This window comes from Ischnura elegans, chromosome 6, assembly GCF_921293095.1.
Source record: "Ischnura elegans chromosome 6, ioIscEleg1.1, whole genome shotgun sequence".
NCBI lineage: Eukaryota > Metazoa > Arthropoda > Insecta > Odonata > Coenagrionidae > Ischnura > Ischnura elegans.
The window spans coordinates 96,231,930-96,252,971 of NC_060251.1; the positions used below are offsets into that span (position 1 = coordinate 96,231,930).

General features: G+C 40.2%; 1 protein-coding gene across 1 annotated transcript in view; it reads right to left on the reverse strand.

Annotated features, from left to right (window-relative positions):
• Positions 1-11,683, reverse strand: part of LOC124161219 (PR domain zinc finger protein 1) — a 278,646-nt gene extending 266,963 nt beyond the window's left edge. The window contains exon 1 of the mRNA XM_046537482.1: positions 11,003-11,683. The gene's annotated coding sequence lies outside the window, so the exon portion shown is untranslated. The remainder of the gene's footprint in view (positions 1-11,002) is intronic.
• Between the last annotated feature and the right edge of the window lie 9,359 nt (positions 11,684-21,042).

Here is a 21,042-nt window from a genome sequence, read left to right on the forward strand (position 1 = left end):
TGTGCAAGGTGGGATTTTCTAGCATGCTGTATGCTGGTGGCTGGTCACACCCTACCAAGCACCCTAGAGGCGGCTGGAAGAGTATTATTTAGACGTGGATAAATGGTCAATTTCCCGCCGCAAATAAAGTATAAAAATGTATTGCCTGATCTTTGAAATAGATCGGAAAATTGACACATCACTTAACAATCGCTGTCCCTCAGTCGCAACATTTGCCGTGTTCTCTTTACTTTGATTTTTTCTTAAAATTTCGTTTAAGTCGTGAAAAGCGTTTATGATGTTGATGATGATGGAGACTATGGACAAGGAAGTATTATTCTCACACCACCCCGAAGTGGGTACAATCTGTTTGATCGGAAGCAGTTGTTTGTCCAAATTCGAGAAAGCTGTTGCATATCTAAAAACAGCTCCTACCAAGGACAGAGAGGCTTAGTGGGCTTCGATGAAAATTTATTTATAGCCCCAATGGAGACAATAAAACGCAGAATTACTCTCACTGCGTCAATCTGTGGCTGAGATTTGCCGGATTCACAAATCTTTTGATCCTCCACATGCTCGGTAGGCAATGGTAATCGCTTATTTTCTGGCACAAAATTTGTCATTGATCATTACAGTAGATGGAAAAATTGTCACATCGCGTACTTTAAAAAATTTTGTAAAGATGTTATGCCATAAGTAATCGTGAAGTGCATTCACGTATTTCGGCTTCTTTTGTATGATGAGCTGTTGATAGTTCTATAGATTCGATAAAATGAGTAACAATTCAAGTTAGACCATGTAAATACATTTCAAAGTTAGGATAGCGCAAATTGGGGGAAGGAAACATGCCTTTAACCATTATAAGAAACACAAATCATGTTCTTTGATATGGATTCGATCTGAGAGTCCCTAAATCACAAAAACAGCGAGGTTACTTCTTTATGGCAACCGATTTGGACTAGTTTTTTGCTAGCGTGTGGGACCCTTACGAGGTAGGACTAATAGCTGAAATCAATCGAGCGCAGGGCGGCCAGATTTGTGATGAGTTCTTACGACAAAAAGTGCAGCGTATCCAGTATGTTACACAAGTTAGGATGGGAATATTTACAGGAGCGTAGATCGAAGTATAGGCTTAACTTACTTAGGAAATTCGAAGAAGATATTTTCTCAGACGACGTGAATCATATCCTTTAAAATGTCATTCTTCCCTCGTACTATTAAGGATACCAACGTTGTCTCAATTGATAGGATTAATGGCGTCGCTCGCTAGGATCACTCATTGCATGTTTTTTCGTAGTTCTAACCTTGCGTGTATTTGCTCTAGGAATTACTAACTATTAGCAAGTTTTTTTTTAATGAATAAGCATGTATATTTTTCTAGTGTGCGTAATATTTCTATGATCGTGCGGTGTGCATGTGGCGGTCCTCTTGCATGCTTCATGTTGGTGATTTGTCACCCCCTGCCAAACACCCTAGAGGTGGCTCGCAGGGTATTATGTATGTGTAGATTAGGTAGATGTAAGGTTTACCATTGGCTATACGTAAAAATGTGCGGCTTCGATCACTCTGCCGGGAACAGCGACTCACTCGTCGACATCCCACCCAGGGATGATGCGAGTCTAGCGTGCTATGCATCGTGGGAGTCACCCAAAAGGCACGGGAAACACGTGCCATTTGTGTCGCACCCGTGACCCGGGGGTCCGACGAGGAAATGGAAAGCGCAATTCGCCAAGACGCGAAACTGCGCCGCACCCGCGCGACACGACATTCGTTTGTCCTTCAAGGAGAGGGAGCCCCCCTCATCGCATCATTTCATAGTCGACCGTACTGACGCAAAAGCGTTGGCGTAATTTTTTCTCGCGTCGCTCAACTCGCTCCGGAGAAAATCATGCCAATACGTAACCTGGACAGAGACAGCACCACAACATTTCGCGTTCATTTTAAGAAATTAATGGAATAACTCGGTATCCCGCAGTCATTTTCGTTTATATTTCAAGCACGTACGTAAGGAAGTAGGTAGGTGTCACTAGGTGATCATGACTTTGGATTGAGAACTATGATAGAGTCAATAATAATAATTTACGTCAGACAACTTAACCCTTCTGCATTCGAGAAAATGTCTTTAACTTTTGTTCACTCCCGCTTGACGATATTGACAGAAAGAGTGACAAAATTTGTCATATTAGAGTACTTTTTACATATGTGAATAATTTCAATTACTTCCGAAAATAAGAGGCTCACCGGGAGGAGAAAATTGAATTTCTTATTCACCAAATGCAAACGTATTAGAAAACATTGTCATAATCCCTGCTTTATAAAATACTCAAAATCGGCGAAATTTATCTTTGGGTAGGTATATGTAGGAGCGATGCAAGAAAAATAGCATAAATTTTAGCATTTGCGTCGAATAAACAGCGATAAAATTCCGAAATGCAGTTACAATTTAGAACTCAATTCTATGTAAGCAAAACCACCAATACCATACGATACAAATTAAGGGTAAACAGGTAATGGCAGTATTAATACGCTCAATTACAATTCAGAATGAATACATTGATATATTAATTCCAAGAAAAATAAGTATTTAAATTAACATACATAAGTTACTGATGACGTGATTGTGAAGAAAGCTGCCATTTTTTGAGCTGCACTGTATAGCTTACAAATTAAGTACCCTGGCACAATGAAGCCAGTTCTCATGCACTTTACGAGCACAAAAGGGAATACAGGTTTATTATTCATTAAGCTCTCAGCAGTATATTTTAACACACTATTTCCGAGGTGTGAATTTCACCACTTCAGCGATTGTAATGTGTGTTTCGGCATTTAGAGCAGCCTGGTATTCATTGAAGCAAATTAGAACTTGCGAATAGTGCACAATGCGTCTTAAAACATTCTAATCCCGCAACCTTTGACACTTATAGCTTCAACATATATCTATGCGGATGTGATGCCAGTTTGATATTATACTTGTCATAGGATTGTCTAAGCTGATGAATGGATGTGGGCCACGTTGAAGGGGAGTTTAAATGTTCCCAATGACCACGAGGAAATTCATACTTATCTTTTTTATTATATGAATTAGAGTGTTTCAGGCAGTATCCGATAAATTACCTTGCCATGACTAAAATGATTTCGTAAGTAAAAAGACGGTCCGCGATTTTCCAGCAATAGAAACCACCCCTTTCCTCTATCGTGTAATATTCCGGCGTCTCTGGCTTATATCATGGTAAGTCATGCCATTGCCTCTTTAGACAAACCTACGCGTTGAAGCACTTAGTGAAATGATATAAAAATCCTGAAAGTCTAAATGTGAAGGTACTATATAGGATTGATAAGTTGGAGTGGTGTTATGTCGCAGTGCAATGGTAAAAATATTTGAAATGTCACGTACGTTTGTTATTATACGGGAAGTTTCTTGGACGGTGTGGTGTGCATGTGGGAGTCCAAATGCATGCTGCATGCTGGTGATTGATCACCCCCTGCCAAACACCTTAGAGGTGGCTCGCAGGGTATTATGTAGATGTAGATGTACCTACTTAAAAACTGTCAAAGGGGTCATGACTGTGGTAATCTGTGCACGCTTACTGCAAATATTGCTCCCACGAGAATTCCTCATATGTGACACCTTTTTCTTCCCAGGCTTAATAAGTTCAGTTGGGTTTCCAACTGGTTAGTATTTCGGCAACCTCCGTCATTGAAATATCGGCATCAGGTAAAACCCTGATTCGGATGGAAACAAGGTAGAACCTTCTCAATAGCTCTCCCTGCCAAACACCCCTGAGGTGGCTCGCAGGATATTATGTAGATGTAGATGAATAGTACAAGGTATAGGTAACGGTTTACATCTCGATCACTGTACATGCACTGCCATCTGGTTTTACCTGAGGTTGGTCGTTTTTTTTCAAATTAACGATTGAAGATAATTTCCTCTGACAAAGTTACCTGAAGCCCAAAAATGGTTAGCAAGAAAACCAAAACTATTGCAAAAGAAATTACTTTCAGTTATTAACCAGTGAGTAGCCGTATGAGATAAAGTTACGTAACCACACGCGTCGGCACATATTGACCCAGGATTTAAATTTTTTAAATAATAACGGTAATAGAATTGGAAATAAATCTTAGAAGTAGTATGTGTAAGGAACTGCAACTATTTATATTGTATTGTATTTATATTATATTGATTTTCCATAATATTCAGTGGTATGAAAATCTCTCTTGCAATCCCCCCTGTTGACTAAATTCGAAAGGAAATCTGCAGAGAAACATTGTTTCACTGATAAATTGCAAGTATTGCCTTCGAAAATAGAAGCTACTCTGAATATTGTTTGGGTTAAGCGATTTTTTTCGACTCGCAAACACCCTTGTCGGGTCAAAACGCTAAATTATGCTGCATAATGGATACATCCAGACACAAAAATGGCATGGAATGAACGATTAAGGTACGTTATGAGACTAAATGGGACGAAAACTCCTAAACTATAAATGACGCTGAATGCAAGTTACTTGGCTAAAAAAAATCTCTTTGGTCAAATAGACCCGTCGCGACTACTAAGAGGTCAATCGTAACAAAAATAATAGCAAAACCAATCTCCGGTAAAAATAGATGATATTACAAGTGATATTTATTGAACGTCAATCGAGGCTAGGAATACAAAATCGCAAGAGGGCAGGCAGAATGCCAGTCCGCGCGCCTCGTAAACGCTCCGTCGGATAGTCCCGCGTTCACACAGGAGAAGAAGAAGAAGGCAACAGTTGAAGTCTCCCTGGTGGCAACGACCTCTTGCGCGGCCTACATTCCCCTCCCTCCGCCCGTGGAATGGGGAAGAGAGGGACGCGGTCGGGGGAGGGGGTGCAAGGCAATTGGCATTGGGGCGGTGGGGTGGGGGAGAGGAGGGGAAGAAGGCGGCCTGGCGAACTTGCTTGGGCATTGAACTTGAGGCAAAATCCGCATCCTCGCCCTTCTAAACACAACCTCCCCTCCCCTCTCTTCTCTTGTAATCTCCCCCTCCCGCGCCTCCGACTTCGTAAGAAAAGAAATTCAACCGGCGTTGGACTCCTCATCCTCACCTATTATTTAATAAGAGAAATTCAGAATGTAGCAAGCAGCGCCGTACGGATGAGTGCGTTAAATGCAAGAAACGTCGAAGTCTGTCGAGATAAATGCGAGTAATTTATAGCTCAATAATATTCCCCTGATAATGAACGGATCCAATGCACGAATTCCTATGTGCTAATGGGATAAGTTGTTCAGGATGCAGAAACTCACTTTATAATAAAAAGCACGAAACATGACGTTATTTATATGACTTAAAAATTGATACAATGGAAAATTAGAAAGAAAGGAATACTGCTTATTTATTTTTGAATCATTGTTTCGTGACGTAGGTACTCCGTCAATTAACAATCTTAAATGCATGTATAATATTTGGAAAAAATAATTCATGCATTTGAGGGTTAAAATTATTATTAATTATACCCCTTGTTAGTTGTTTAAATTATTTGTGGATAGTGGATTTGTGGATTATATTGCAGCTTACTCAGCTACTTCATCTTGATCCGCATTTTGATTTGATTCAGTGTTCTTAGTGAGCATGTTTCTCGAACGATAAATTCTTATCAAACTAAATTCTTCGCGGCACCAACAGGAGCCGCGCAAAATAAACAAAAAGGAGAAACAAACTCAATTTTTCCTTTCACAATATATGGCTAATTTCAAATAGACTTTCTTCACATATAGAAGCTCACCCATTTGAAGTGCCACTGTGGTCATTCAAATCTCCAGAAAAATGATTCAGATATAAAACATAATGGAAAAAATTTCCGGGGAAGCTATTGTAGCTACACATGTAAAAAAATTAGACATAACAAGGAAGGGTGCTAAAAGATTAGCAACTAAAAATCATATTTTATTTTAAAAGGATAATAATGGGAGTTTTTAGTAAAACAGTTATCCCAAACATTAAGGACCGTTGATAAGATATAACACAAGAAATCCGCTTCACATAATTCAATGCACGCACGCTACTACCAGGCGTAACTAAAGCCATTTTGACGAACACCATTTACAGGACTGGAAGGGAATAATTCACAAATGCTCGTTAAATTGCAAATCTAAATCATACTGCGCTGTATCCAGCGATATGCAGTGGAGCAAAATCTTGAGAGCATATGAAGAACAAAATTAATCATGACAGTTGATTTGCTGAGGAAGATATCATTGAAACACAATATAATATTAAGGAGTAAGGCCGTCTCGGAAGGACCGACGAGTCGGCAGTAGCCCCACGATACTATCAACTTAAAGGGCGATGAGTGCTTTTTAACACGATGACGAGGTAGAGGCGTTAATAATTAAGGCGCTTATAAGCGTCAATATTAAAATCATACAGGGAGCGGCACTCACTTCATTGTATTTTTCATTCATTTACTTCTACGGTGCTTCATGAATTTTGTCTGGTATCACCTCTATTCGATGTTACATGTGTAGCCCTAGGCAGTGGCACAGCGAAGGGGGTTATGGGGGATAAACCCCCCCCCCCAGAGCTCATAGGAGTTTTTAAGTTAAATCTATTTTACTTAATCGGATTAATATTGCTTACAGAATAGTGTGAGGATTAATAAAATATCCCTCAGAAGGCCGTAAAAATCACCATTTTCAACCATTTCTCTTAAATTTTTCCGGCGGAGGGCCACCGCAACTCCCGCTTACCCTAGCGGGTATGCAATACCCCAAACCCCATAGTATTAATTGCGCCTGAAACCCCCCCCCCCCTTAGCCTTAATTCCTAGCTGCGCCCCTGGCCCTAGGGGTTACTACAAGAACACACGTAAAAAGGATAATTTACGCCAGAGATATTTCCCTTCCAGCATGCACTGCTACCATAGTGACAGGCATCGAGGCATGAGCACAAGAACCACCGCTTCGAGGTGGGGTCATCCACCAAAATAAACGCGACACTCGAAAAATCCCCCCTTCGCTCTCTGCCACACCATTCGTCTTGTTGCCGCTGAAGGCCCTCTCCCGGACGAGTCGGCAGTCGCCCCGCGGGGTGAGCCACGCCTTCCTCCCGTCACTGCCCGTCCCTGAACTTGAGGCCCTCTCTCGCGGATATCCCACGCGCCCATCCCGCGAATCTTCTCTTGGCCGGGGGTCCGGTGATGCAATGCGATGCGACGCCGGCCGCCCACGGCGATGCTCCGCGGACGGCGACCATCGCTATGGCGCCTCCGAACACGACGCCCACAACGGGGCACCCAGAGGAAAATTTATATATTCGTGGGCTGAATTCGAGAGCAAACAACAATCCTGGCCTGGCCGGTTCTGGGTGGGAACGAAATGCGAGGCCAAGTAAGGCGTCGGGCGAAAAAGGAGTCTACAGAAACACGACGAAAAGACCTCGAATTGATTACATGAGCCCAAAACGGAGCGTAAATACCTTCAATTTTAGTGCCTTCGTCGAGGCGGCGATATATTTCCACTGTTCTATCGCAAATCTGATCAATAAAAGTTTGTCACTATTAGAATACCTACTTTATATTAATACTGGACGAAAAATCAACGGGAAACACCGCAGTTACAGGTTCAAACATCATGACAAGCGATGACATTCAAGTGGCATTACCTTTTACCACCTTGAAACTGTAATTATCTACGCAAGGTCGAAGAAAACCCGCTAAGGAAGGAAATGGTCCGGGAGTCACCACTGATCGTTTCTAAACGAGCCGATATCAGCGCCAACTCAACTGAACTACAGGTACCAGATTCACCACATTAAAATTAACTTTTCGGAGAGTTTAATTTGAATTTACCATATGTCATACGAAGTTACCCTTAGAAAATTTTACGAAAATACGTTATATTACTGCATATATGTTGACACTTGTAATGACACTTATAATGATGTCCAATAGTATATAAAATAGAGGGCATAGTTATGCCATGCAAAATCGCAATTCTTAGACCTAATTTTTAATTCAAATGAGGGAGTTTCTTAAAACTCTAGCAATGCACTGGAATAGGCTAGCGTAAATCACGTTGGTTTGTGAAATTGGAAGGTTAAAACAAGCAATAAAACACGCAATAAAGAGTATTGCGCATTACCCAACCAACGCCACGAGAGGCCACTGTGTTGGATTCAATTGCCGATGCACGGCGGACCTCACTCAGAGCGAGTGATTTCAACGGCGGAAAGCTCAAACGATTGTTTTGCAACATCCACTTTCAAGAGTCACGGCAGGCCTTATATGCATGCCCTCATCGAGTGCAAAAATAAAGAACGGAGAAGCAATCGACTTCGCTTTCAAAAGCAAGATCATTACAACATTATCAACGTCCTTGAACTACAGAGGACAACGCCAGTGATTTCAGCTCTTTCATTGGCTTAACTTTTGGTCAATAAAAGGGGAATAAAGTTATATTGTGCAAAGGCATCATTCGGCATTGACGTCGATGAAACTAACGGACGCCGTAACGCTTTACAATGTTAATTGTGCGGGTGAGCACGTTGGCGGAAGGTTTGAGCATTGACCAGTGCCTCAATCATTTTTGCATGGGGAAATGTTCACTGTAAGGTCACTCATAGATTCAAATAAAATACATGCACTTCATTAGAGTCGCATGATCCCACGCTAATTGCATCTTAAGCCACTAGAAACCTCGCCAGATGGCGCAATAAATATCTTGTAGAAATGGACGGAATAGTTTACGCCATAATTAAGACCTAAGATATGAAAAAAAAAAAACTTGTCATTGATATCGTTAATGGCTGCAACGAAGTTTGATAATAGTCCACCGAGAGTAAGTTATTCAAGGGAAAAATATCAAGTAAAGTTTGAAAACTGCTAAAATTGCAATCGCAAAGAGCGGTGGAGGAATATGCGAAAGTTCCGAAACGACGAACTCCCTACGCCAAATCCAATCCCAAAAAATTTGGCGCCACATGGCGGGGACGATGACCTCAGATCGGACTGCCCTCAAAGTAGCGTTAACTATGGCTCCTTCTCTGATGGCACTTGAGCATGGCACTCACATAAAACGTACATTTTAGCGGTTACGAATAGAGAATCAATGAAAATTCTGGCTTCAGAAGTAATCATTTCGTGATAAATTACAATTCCTCTCGCAAATATTCGTTGCCTCAACGCTGAAGTCAAGTTGTCGAAGTAAAGTCATCTAGCATGATAACCTCCGCCTATGCATAACGCACACTTACAAAACTACCATGTCGAGATTCAAATTATTACGTTGACAATTCTTTCGTAATCCGACATAAGAATCAATTCATAGTTGATGATATGGGTATAGTTTTGTTCACATCAGAATACGTGGACCCATGAAGGGTTGTTGCGGACAGAGAAATAGACTGTCGAAAAACAATAACTTAATACTGCCAAAATATTCTGCAAAATCTTCTCAATCACGGAATGTTGTCAATGAAGTTATCAAGCCTCTACCAGCATTTCCCCGAAAGAGCGTTGAACTCGGCAAGGAATTCCAACAGTCGCCGTATATCACTACGAAACTGGTACGACCAGTCGACACTGACATTGGTTGGACGAAGCCTTTTAAAACCTAAATATATTCATCGATTTAGGTACGTATTTATTTTTAACCTCAGGACGAAGATTAACGGATTATACTGTAAATAGAATTTTTAATAAATAACGCGGGCAATTGGATCAAAATATGCCTCAACAAATTTATCTCAAGACTAGTATCAAATCCGATGACTAATTCTCTGACGCCTGCTATGAATTACAAGAACCTAGATCTATAAATTTATAACATCGCAAATCGCCTAAATAGGCGTGTGGTGTAATACCGGACGTTAAAAAAAGGAAACGCCCTTACAAACTTCCGCCTAGTACTTATAACACTCGTTTATTGTTCGGGGGGAAAATTAATTCCCATAACAATATGTTCCGGCAAAACATCTCTCTTAATTCATCGTTACCGTCAGACATGGAAATATAGAGCGGCTCTAATATGATGTTCTCTGAGTTGCCATATATTCACAATTAAGCAATCTCAGCCTAGCGCGCAGCCTCCGAATACTGTTGGTGCCGAGAGATGTGAAGAAGTTGTGATTTAACAAACGGTATTCCTTCATGTTTAGCTTGCGTTTTCTTTCATGAACGCCTGTTCTTGATGAGGACTTCTTCATTCTTGTACCTCCGCCGTGGTCACGAAGCCCGGCTCCAACGCGTCGAGGCAGAAGCGACTAGTTTTACTTCCGGGGTCGGAGGAGTAGCCAAGTCTTTTCAAGGCGAAGGTCGCAAAGAGCGATTCCCACGTCGGAGCGCGTAACACGAAACATTGTGCAATTCCCATTTTCTATCGTAAAGTACGAAAGGTTTATTCAGAAATGTGAAACGATCATTTCATAAGTTTTCTTGCATACACCGAAGTGACTAATCATGACGCAGCGTATAGCGACACAGCGCTAAATCGATTACGTTTCTTAAACGGTCTTAAAACATCATATGATATGGATCGAAAATTCACTCGTCTCACAGTAGGTTTATGAATCCCATTATTGGCATCGCATCACAGATAGTAACTACTATTGGTAGACACAACAGTTAAAATTATTGTTTTACTACGGATGAGTTTCCTATTATTGTTTGAAGAAATAAGAAGTATGAGCTACCTAAGTTGCAGATGAATAAAAAGATTTGTGTTCCAATAAAGAGCACAAAATCTGAGACTATGCGGAGGCTATCCTACCTTAGTGATAATTAAACTGTAATAATTAAATTAATAAGCCGCATAAATAAAAAAAGTTTATCGTCTGAAAATAAAGACAAAATGCAACCCGTATTGAAAGTTGAAAAGTCTGTACTCAAATTGCCTTTATTATGTTCTCATAGGCTTCAACAGTATCTATCAATCACGGGGACACGAATTTCACAGCTAACGGCAATTTCAACTTACAATTAGACAAAGTTCATGGAGAACTGGCGCATAATTCTTGTCTTCGAGGAGCACCATAAAATATCGAGAAAAATAGCCAACACTCACCGAATACTTTAGAATCGAACTGACAACCGCTCCTTAAGGCTGACAGGCGTTGAAATCACAAGAAAAATATTTTCCTTAGTGAAGACAGCTCGCGAAATCCTCAGGAAAGGCTCCAGGAAATCCTTAAAGGGCACTAGTAAATCTCCACTTAAAAACAACACTCAAAAAAATTGAAGTTGACACTCACGATGAATCCATTATCGGAGAACAAACGTTTTACCCGCTTCGTAAAAAGTTTAGAACGAAGCTCCACTCCCCACTGTCAGACACGACGAAACAATTTTTTTACAACTTTCAGCATAGACAAGAACACACTTATCCAGTTCACAATGGTTTTTTATTTTCCTTTGCCAGCACCCCGGCGAGATTTAGCAGTAGTCCCCCCGTAAAGGGGACAGGCTAGTTCACTGACCGCTTCACATATCACTCAAGCAACATCGGCCACAATGAACCACCACTGATGAGACGAGACGAAATCCATAGAAAATAACAAGGAACGTCTTGTAGGGTAGTTTATTCCATGAAAATCTTCGTCCAGTTGTTGTCGTCACAATGTTCTGATTGAAAAGACTCAAATCCAACACTTCGCCGGCACCGGCCACGGATTATAATTGCGGCGAGCACACAACACACTCTCCGGTCGACGCGGCTGTCTCGTTCCGTCTTTCACTCAAGACCTCCCTTCTGGCTTGCCAAGAGCGCACTGGTTGGCAGAGGAGAGCCTCCTACTCCACCTGTGCCTCACCTTGCCGGGGCAGCGGGTGGGGGAGGACGGGAGGCCGCAACCGCGGAAGGCTCGCCCGCCAGACCGTAGAGCAGCATTGGCCGAGACCTTGAGCCTCTGGTGAGAGTCTAGGTTGAGGCCGGATCTCGAGGGCAACGCTAGCGCACCGTGGAGGCGGCAGTTCAAATCAAGTTTCAAAGACGCTAACCCGTATTCTGACTCAGGTAGGCTTCCGGGTTGTACTCCGCGTCGATTTATTTTCGTGACGACAATTTTACCGGCGTTGCAACAGGTTTTTCAAAGTCAAGGTGCATTCAAACCTCAAATTTCAGATACGGTTACCCGTATTCTGACTCAGAAAAGGCTACCGGGTTGTCCTCTGCGTAGATTAATCTCCGTGATAGCAGTTTCGCCGGTGTTGCAGCAGACGTTTTCAGGTTTGACTAGTTGCGCTTACTGCACCATTCCGCGGAAGCCTACATCAACCGTATCCTGACTACTTCTTATGATGACTATCTTCTTAGCCAAATATTGGGTACCTGGAAGAAGAGTAAGCCTGCCTCTAAAACCGAAATACGCCTCCTCCTTTGGCATTTAAAATATTTTTAGCAGCAGCATATATGTCGCTAATATAAAAAAATTATAGTGCAGAGAATGCCAACATGTTTTTTTATAAAATATTGGGGGAGGAGCTGCGCCTCCGCGGGATAATAATGCAATGGTTTCCAATTGCCTTCCACAGCGCAATACTACAACCGCTTAGAGCAGGCGATGAAGGATGAAAAGCAAAAGAATTATGCAAGTGTTAAAGGACTATCCGACTGTGGAATTGAATGGAGACCTGTGTCAAAACAATCATAGGAATGATGACTGTTGATGCTGGTAATTAATATTAAGTTACAATAATAATACATTCTTCCTTTTGTAAAAATAGTTTTTGAACTATGAAAAACCTATAATTCGTTAATTTCATATTCATTTTTATATCATATCTACCATCTAATAAGTGATTATAATTATATTCACTGGGAACCAATGCTTATATAATAACCTCTATAATAACTATAAAATACCAGGCACAGGAGCTGGTTTTAAATATTGGTGATAGCTTCCAATAGTTATCAATCACGCGAGAAATATTTTTTCTTTCACCTATCAACGAGGTGTACGCAATCGGAAACCTGTAAATAGCCTACGCTGAGTAAGAGGTCACCGCAAGGGTTACGCAGGACGTCTGGGGATTTTTCGCAATATAGCTGTTAACAAGGCAACGCTTCTATGGTAATAGATTTCTTGTCACATAAACTGGTTTCTTAGTGCTAGTAAACGGCTGAGACAAGGTCATCACATACATCGCTAATACCTTAACTATATATGTTGATATATAATGATTTCTGAAAAGAAAAACACAGTAAAATGAGAATACGAAAATTTCACGGTCATCAAAAAGGTTTAAATAAAAAAAATGATCGGACTCAACCACGTAAACTGAAGCGCCCCGAAAATAATGACAAAACGAGATTCGTTGTAACTTAGCGAAAAATTTCTTTAAAAAATTATAGGTAATTAAAGTACGTTAAAATCCAGTCGCTCAGCAGAAGTATATGGAATAACCGATAGTGTTTTTCACTATGGCACGATGGAAATATCCCATGAACTGGAGCCTGAGCTGTATCTATGACCTCCGTTGACCAAACGCACAGTAATATAAGCGGAAACTTGCAAAATCGTTTCCCAAATCAGTTCATAATGGCAGTAAGGATAAATACGATAAGGATGAACTCGCCTAGAATGAGAGAAAGATAGCGCTATCGAAATGTACCCAAGAGGTCATTGACCGCTCCCGCCGCATGGGTTTCTGCATTGAGAGGGAAAAGGCCTTATTCTCCAAGAGTAGCTCAGAGGGAGATGAATTAAATAAGACAGATTGACGAAAAGCATTGAGGAAACAATGATCTATAGCACGTTTTACCTACAGTAAAACACGCATATAACGATCAAGCATATAACGAAATCCCGTCTATAACGAGGTAGGTTTCCGGTCCCGTACCCTTTCCGATGATCGGCTATGTTGACTTTCCCACATATAATGCGTAGGGATGGTACGAAATCTCCACTATTATTAAATATTCTATGGTCACTTAGGGAATTATTTATTCTTATATAAAGAAATTATTGTCATATTCGCCACTTAACCGTGCTATATTTAGATTCATATTTTAAATTAAAATTTATAGCGATGCATAATTCGGAGCAGCCTATTTTAAAGAATATGACATATGAAACAGAATCATAAAATACAATTTATCGCAATAAATAATACAATAAATTGTAATAAAATACAAGTCATTGAATAAAACAACAATTTATTATAAAAGCCAGTTCAAATAAAAAGCATCATAAACACAATTCGGGATCACTATTTGAATACGTTCCGTGGGTCGGCGATTGATTTCTACCAATCCGTTTCTTAAATAAATAGGATTTGCGGAATATTAGCCGGCAATCCTTTAATGTATAGGGCAACATCCTTTAACATGGATATAACGAAATTCCGTTAATAGCAAAATAGAACGATGGTCCTCTGAAATTCGTCATCAGCGAGTTATACTGTAATAAATTATTTCACCGGTTGAGGTAAGTTAGCATGGAGATCGTGGAATTTACTCTCGGCGTCTTCACTCTCACCTTGGATCTCCCTCTTCTTCATTATGCTAATATTGTCTAAAAAATATTATGAGCACTCATTTCCGTTGTTTGTGGCCCTAAAATTGTTGCCACTTAAGCATTTGTATTTATTCAAAGTACATAAATTGTTTTTTGCCGTAAGTGGAAATATGTCGAGTGGATGTAATACATATAAATACAATTTCAGGAGTAAGTCATTTATAGTAGCAAAGAGACCTAAGTTAACATTACATAAACGCTGCTATTTACATGGGGCCAAAGTTATTTAGTCTACTGCCCGCTAGAATTTAAAAAATAAATCCTCAAAGGTAGTGTTAAGACTTGCTAAAGACTGACTTTTCTCGCAAGAAATAATTGAAAATTTATTTTGATGTCATTTATTTAAAACGCACATGTATCATTTACTGCATTATTATTTTTTTATTGGCCAACATTTTGTTATTTGATGGTGGCTCAATTCTGGCCGTATGACCTTGGAGACCACCTAAAGCTCTTTCTCTTTGTTATTTCTGTATTCAGATGTAAAAATAAAATGTAGAAGTAAATCAATTTTTATAATAATAATTATAATTATTCCATTCACGTTAAGGCCAACTCCCCTTGCTTCCATCTACAATTCTTATTTTCTTACCTACTCTTCCTAGATTATCTAACAATCTTCCCTCTAACACAATCTTAAACATTCCCTCCCCGATGAGTACTCGTTCCAGCCAATCCTTCTGTCTCCTTTATATCTCAGCTATGAAATTTCTCTCCTCGTCCATCATGTCTAGCATTTCGCCATGTCTCTCTCCACTCCTCCACATCACTTTCCCAATTCTTCTCTACACCCACATTACGAACACTTTTAAACCCTTCTCACCCTAATTCCTCAACGTCCACGTTTCCGCACCGTAAAGCTGTAAGGTCCAAATCAGACTCTTCACTACCCTTCTTGTCAAATTCCTACATAATATACCTCCAATCACTTCCTTCTTATTCGTGAACGCCTCCTACGCTGACGCAATTGGGTGGCTTCCTATTATTTTTTTATTGCCTAAATCGAAAGATTATTACTCCTGGAGTACGTATTTCACGCTTTTAGATTTTAAAATGACGATATCTATTTTTCGCGATAAAATGAAAAGTGAAAATTTTTAAGCGCGCTAGAACGCGACGGGTAAGTATGAATGCCGGGAAAACTCCGTGTGACGTCGTTCTGGTTCCCGCTGCCGCAAGTGAGGTGACCTTGGGGCGAGGCTCTGAGCGCTGTTACGACGCAGGCTGCCAGCAGGTAGCAGAGTACCCTGCTAGCTGGTAGCGCTTGGCTTAAATAAGGATTATTAATACCTTATCAAACGAAGGAAACTTTCCGACCTTAGGTAGTTTTAAAAGGTAATTATTAAGAGACGTTTCCCTGAGGTCTGTGCCTCATGCATGCATTGGTAATCTTAGACGATGTAAAACTCCTATCTACTCGTATAGAAACTAGGCCCCTGTGACGTCACGTGGAGTGGAATCGCATGGGCGCTAATCTGGGCTTTTTCAAATGAGGTTAAAATTGACCATTGCCATTCGTCTAAACCGGTATTTATGAAACCGAATAATTTGTATATTATGAATACACTAATGGTGGGTAATGAATCGCAATCAATATCTTTCGTTTTTTTTGATGAAGGAAACTACCCCATTCTACAACTCATTATCTTCATTGCTGTGCCCATTTTCCTTCAATGTGCTGCCCAAGTAATTGAACTTCCATTACTTCTATAAAAACGTTCAAATACCCTAGCTATGGGGAAATATTTCACCTTCATTCAAGGGGGTTTGGATATTTAACGATGGCATTAAAATATTGTTTAGCAAAATGGCGAAGAACACCACACACCATAAGGGCAGAAGGCAATATTAATACTCTAATACATTTAATAACAGGATTGCATACTTTATTCAAATGGCTTATATTCTTCACTCTCCCGTGAATAAAAGGACTCATTAATTTTAAATTCAACACGAAATTTCATAAAAGCTAGTACTATTCAGAAAATAAGTAGTATTAATGGCCTTCGGAAAATAAGTTAATGAACAACATCATAATGGTCTTCTCTCTGCATAAAATAAATTGATAATACAATGATTATACACCAAGCTGGAGTTGACGGGATAAAATTGTTGCTGACGCTTATCCTTGGCTTCCTGGATATAAAAGTCAAAATGGTTCATTTGAAATAACGGAAATAATAAATGCGAATGATTTTTTTAAAAGTGAAACAGCGATAAATATAAAATTAATATCTTCTTCCCACGGGGATAACTTAATATTAATGTCAACAAATTTTCAGCTTACTTCTCCAAAGTATGTAGCAAAAAAATTACATGAATTATCTTGAAACACTGCGGATGTTGAAAACAAAGTAAATAAAAGAAAATTATTTTTAAATGCTGAAACTTCAGTAAACGTGATTCATTTTGAAATTCATGTGATTGGATTTGTGATTCATTCGTGTTTCCTTTTTTCACGTGAAAAAAGGAAACATACGAATTAAACTTTTGAAAAAATACCCGCTCAATCACAAAACAGTTCTGGTATTTTTCTATACTAGCTACCATGGTATACATGCCAAAAATGGTGATTATAAGCTTTAAAATCACGAAAAAATAGCATGAATTATACCCGAAAAAAATGCTGAAATTACTGCCCCGAAAACTTACAGTGGAAATGGCTTAAGTGGCCGTTGCTGACTCGGCATGTGCAGGTGGAAGTAAATCATCAAATCGCTCGCAGAGGCGAATGAATTGGGAGGCAGGCATGGAAGGAAGGGAGAAAAAAAAGGCGCGACGGATCACGACTCCGAGCTCCGAGGAGTTCGCTCACGGTATTCTCCGGATCCTTTCTCTTCTACCGTTTCGCTAACCCTTCTCCCGTTTCCACGGACGAGGCTGCCTCCTCCAGCTTCAGCGCTTTCGTGACGACGCTTCGTAATCGTCGGAAGCGACGGGAAAGTTCTCATCCAAGCGCACGCCGATTCCCCGAAAATATTTTAGGGGAGGACCTGTTGGATCCCAAGCACCCCGTGTGATGCCACCAACACTGCGGAAGTATTTTTGGTTTTCTCTCTTGAAGACTGTTCCGTAATGGACGTGAGATATATATACCGTAAAGGAAGCTGGAGGAGAGGAGGGAGCGATAAGACCTAGCGGCCAGTGGTAACGCTAACGAACCATCGTTAAAATGGAGAGGGCCTTGCTTATTTTTAAAATTTATTTCCATACCACCGCAAATAGCACTTATTAGCCTTTTACATAGAAGCTTATCAAACATTTCTACAATTTTACGCGCATGAGTAACACTTTCCTGGATAGTGGAAACCTACTCAGGAGGGACTCGAACCCGTGACCTCTTGATTGGCAGGTGAAGACTTAATTTTCATCGGAAAATACGAATTATCTTCATGAAAAAATACCCGCTCGTTCGCATTGTATTGCTGGTTATTTTGTATAAAGTTGCTATCTAGCGATTTGATCGATGAATTTTTCTTCCTCATAGGAAAATCCTCTAAAATCGCTGGTACATTAATGGCTTTGCCTGGTTCCGCTGATGATAGGACCCGCCCGCCTTTATGACGGTGCGGGATTCCTCGTCCCTTCCCTATCCCCTCCCAGGAGGCGTCGTCGGGCTCCTATCGCGGCGGCCCCTCCTTCCTTTTTCCTTCTAGTCCTCCCCCTTCTGAGGCGCAGAGGTGATAAGCTAACGCTTCCAGACCCTGCCCCCAGAAGTGTAACCTGCGAGCCCGCCCTAGGGTTTCTTATCCACTGTATAAAGTTGCTACTTTAACATTTAAGCCAACAAATTTGTTGACTACGTTCCCACCGCCACTGAGGCCGGCAACCTTTACGTGTCCCGGGCAAGTTTAGGGGTTCCCGAAGTGCACAAGCCTTTTCAAATACCTAGGTGCGTTGAAAGGCGGGCCAAATACTTATCTATTTCTCTTAAACTTCTCGAAAATAGCGCATTTAAGGCCGTTGAATCAGGGGATTACAACAATCAACAAAAATAGACCATCACTAACATCCATGTACAGGAGCAGCCTACATAGTTGGGACTCGAACTTGACTTAGCAGGCAATTACTTGAGTCCTCTGCCACGGAAGATAGTATAAATTTCATAGAGAATCTAGGAGGAGTTAACAATAGACCACGCTTTCTTCATCTAAGTTGTGCCCGAAGAAGTCACATGCCGATCGTATATCTCTATAACAGCAGTAAAAACTTTTATGATATAATTTTAAGATGTTTGTGAAGAATTATAACTTTAAGCTCCCTCATTGGCGCTTAAGCTTGGGTCTCTGTAAAATATGACGCATTGATTTAGGATAGCCGAGAATCAGGCTTTTAATTGAGGCGAGTTGGTTCAATACCCACCGGGATACATTCCTGTAATAATGCAATACATTAATAAGGTATCCCTCTTTTCAGGTGTTAATTTGAAAAGCCGTGTAAAATCATTTCAGGCTATATTTTGTGGAAGTTCAACATTCCCATGATAAAAGAACACAAATGGTAATTTCCACACTCCTAATTCAAAACTCAGCAACCGACCATGGTGTCAACTCTTTATGTCATTTTCAAGGTTTGAATGCCAAATGAGAAGACCCCATACAGAATAAAAGCAACGTTTTTCGGCTTGATGCGATGGTTTATGGCCCCTGGGTAATTATTACTTGTAAAGTACTAATAGATGTACTGCTTCCCTACGTATTGTCTTGATTATCGAATAAATAATTCCATTTTCAATCAAGTTACTTATGTTAGAGGCCGATCAAATTTTCCTTTCTGCCAAATAATCGTAGAATGTAATTAACTCGAAATTTTCCTAGTTTTTTATACTTTAAAAAAGTATTTATCATTCTCAATTGCATGATTAAAATGAAAAAAAGGTAATTTTAAATAAAATAAGTTGATATTATTATGAAAAAATGTAAAAAATATCAGTTAAATACATAGTGCTTATGATATAAATTAAGTTACTTATGATTAACTTTGAATAGCATATACAAACCATAAAGAAAAATGAAAAAAAAAATTGAAAAATAAATGCTACATGAGAATGGGTTCAATTAGGCTCTCGTTTTTTTCTTGAAGTTCTATGGCAATAAAATGGATCAGGAATCTCATAAGGACCGTCATTCAGGCGACCAAATCAGGTAAACCTTGTAGGTATACATCATCATGTTTCTGGACTATCTTCATCCTTAATATCCTCGGAGTTCGTATGGCCCGCGAGCGTTGAAGTCTCTCGCTTCTAATTAACGGCAAACTTGGATCGGAGGGGTCCAAAATGAGAGGAGTAACAATCTGGTGGGGACTGGCTGACTGGGAGTTCGTTCAACCCGCTCGGCGGTGGTGGTCGCAGTGGGAACCAGAAGGAGAAAGGAAAAGCATTTGGACGGAGGACCAACGGCCTTCTCTCCCTCACCACTCATCATGACCACATCATCAAGAGGCCTCCAGCGCATTGACCGTCCAGCTTCGGTGATTTCTCTGCATGACCTTCCCGAATAATTTAATTTATGTAATATAACCGAATGAATTGATGTAGGATTAAGCTTTCTCCCAAGAACAATTATGGACTTCAATATATAATAATTGTAACTCAGTTGTCAAATCACTCCAACATGCTCATTCTGTTCTAATAGACGGCTGTTGTCACTCCCTGCCACATTAATATTGAGGTGGCTTGCTCGGCAGTAAATGTAAGATTGAAAAGCATAATCAAAAAGAGGAATTATTATTATTAACATATTCTTTCGATTAAGGTAGGTTTGCATGGAGTATTTAAGAAGTATTTCGCCAGTTTTCCCTCCCTTTATGGACTTCCCTCTTCAATATATAATAAGGCCTACTCCCGCAGAATTTATCTAAAAATCCTATTCTTTTTCTTCCTCTCCCTCGTTTACCTAACATCATACCCTATAACGCTGTTTTAAAAATCCCCTCCCCGCTAAGCAACCGCTTCATGCATACTGTTATGTCTCTTCCGTATACCATTTAGAAGCTGCCTCTCCTCACCCTCCGTGTCCAGCAGTTCGTTTTTCCTATTTTCCGTCCACTAAACCTCCTCCACGCACAATAAAGAATTTTTGTACATTATAATTATAACTCGATAATATAAACCCGGAACCATATAACCGGTCATATTCGAACCCGGATCCCCCGATTGCCGGACACATGCCACCAGTTACACCACGAAACTATCTTCTTCCAAAGCGAATTTCACAATCAGATTATTTCATAGCGGACTTTATCCTTGGCGTATATATGAAGGAGATCACGAGAATAAGTTACACGAATAAGATTCATTATGACACTTATTTGGAATTTTGACAAGATTCGAACCCAAATATTTATTGCTAGTCAGGTAAGCTACCAGTAACACTACCTAACCATCTTTTTCCAAAGCGATCTCAGGCTGTGTTTTACCGAACAATTTGTGTAACTGATAATATACCTGATCGACAACCGAGAGATTCAGGTTCGAATCCCGGCCAAGCCAAATATTTTTTATGGCGAATTACATTCTTGGTGTACATAACTTTGCACACAACTGCGTACAAAGTTAATTACGCCATGCAGTGCTTTGGAAAATGTA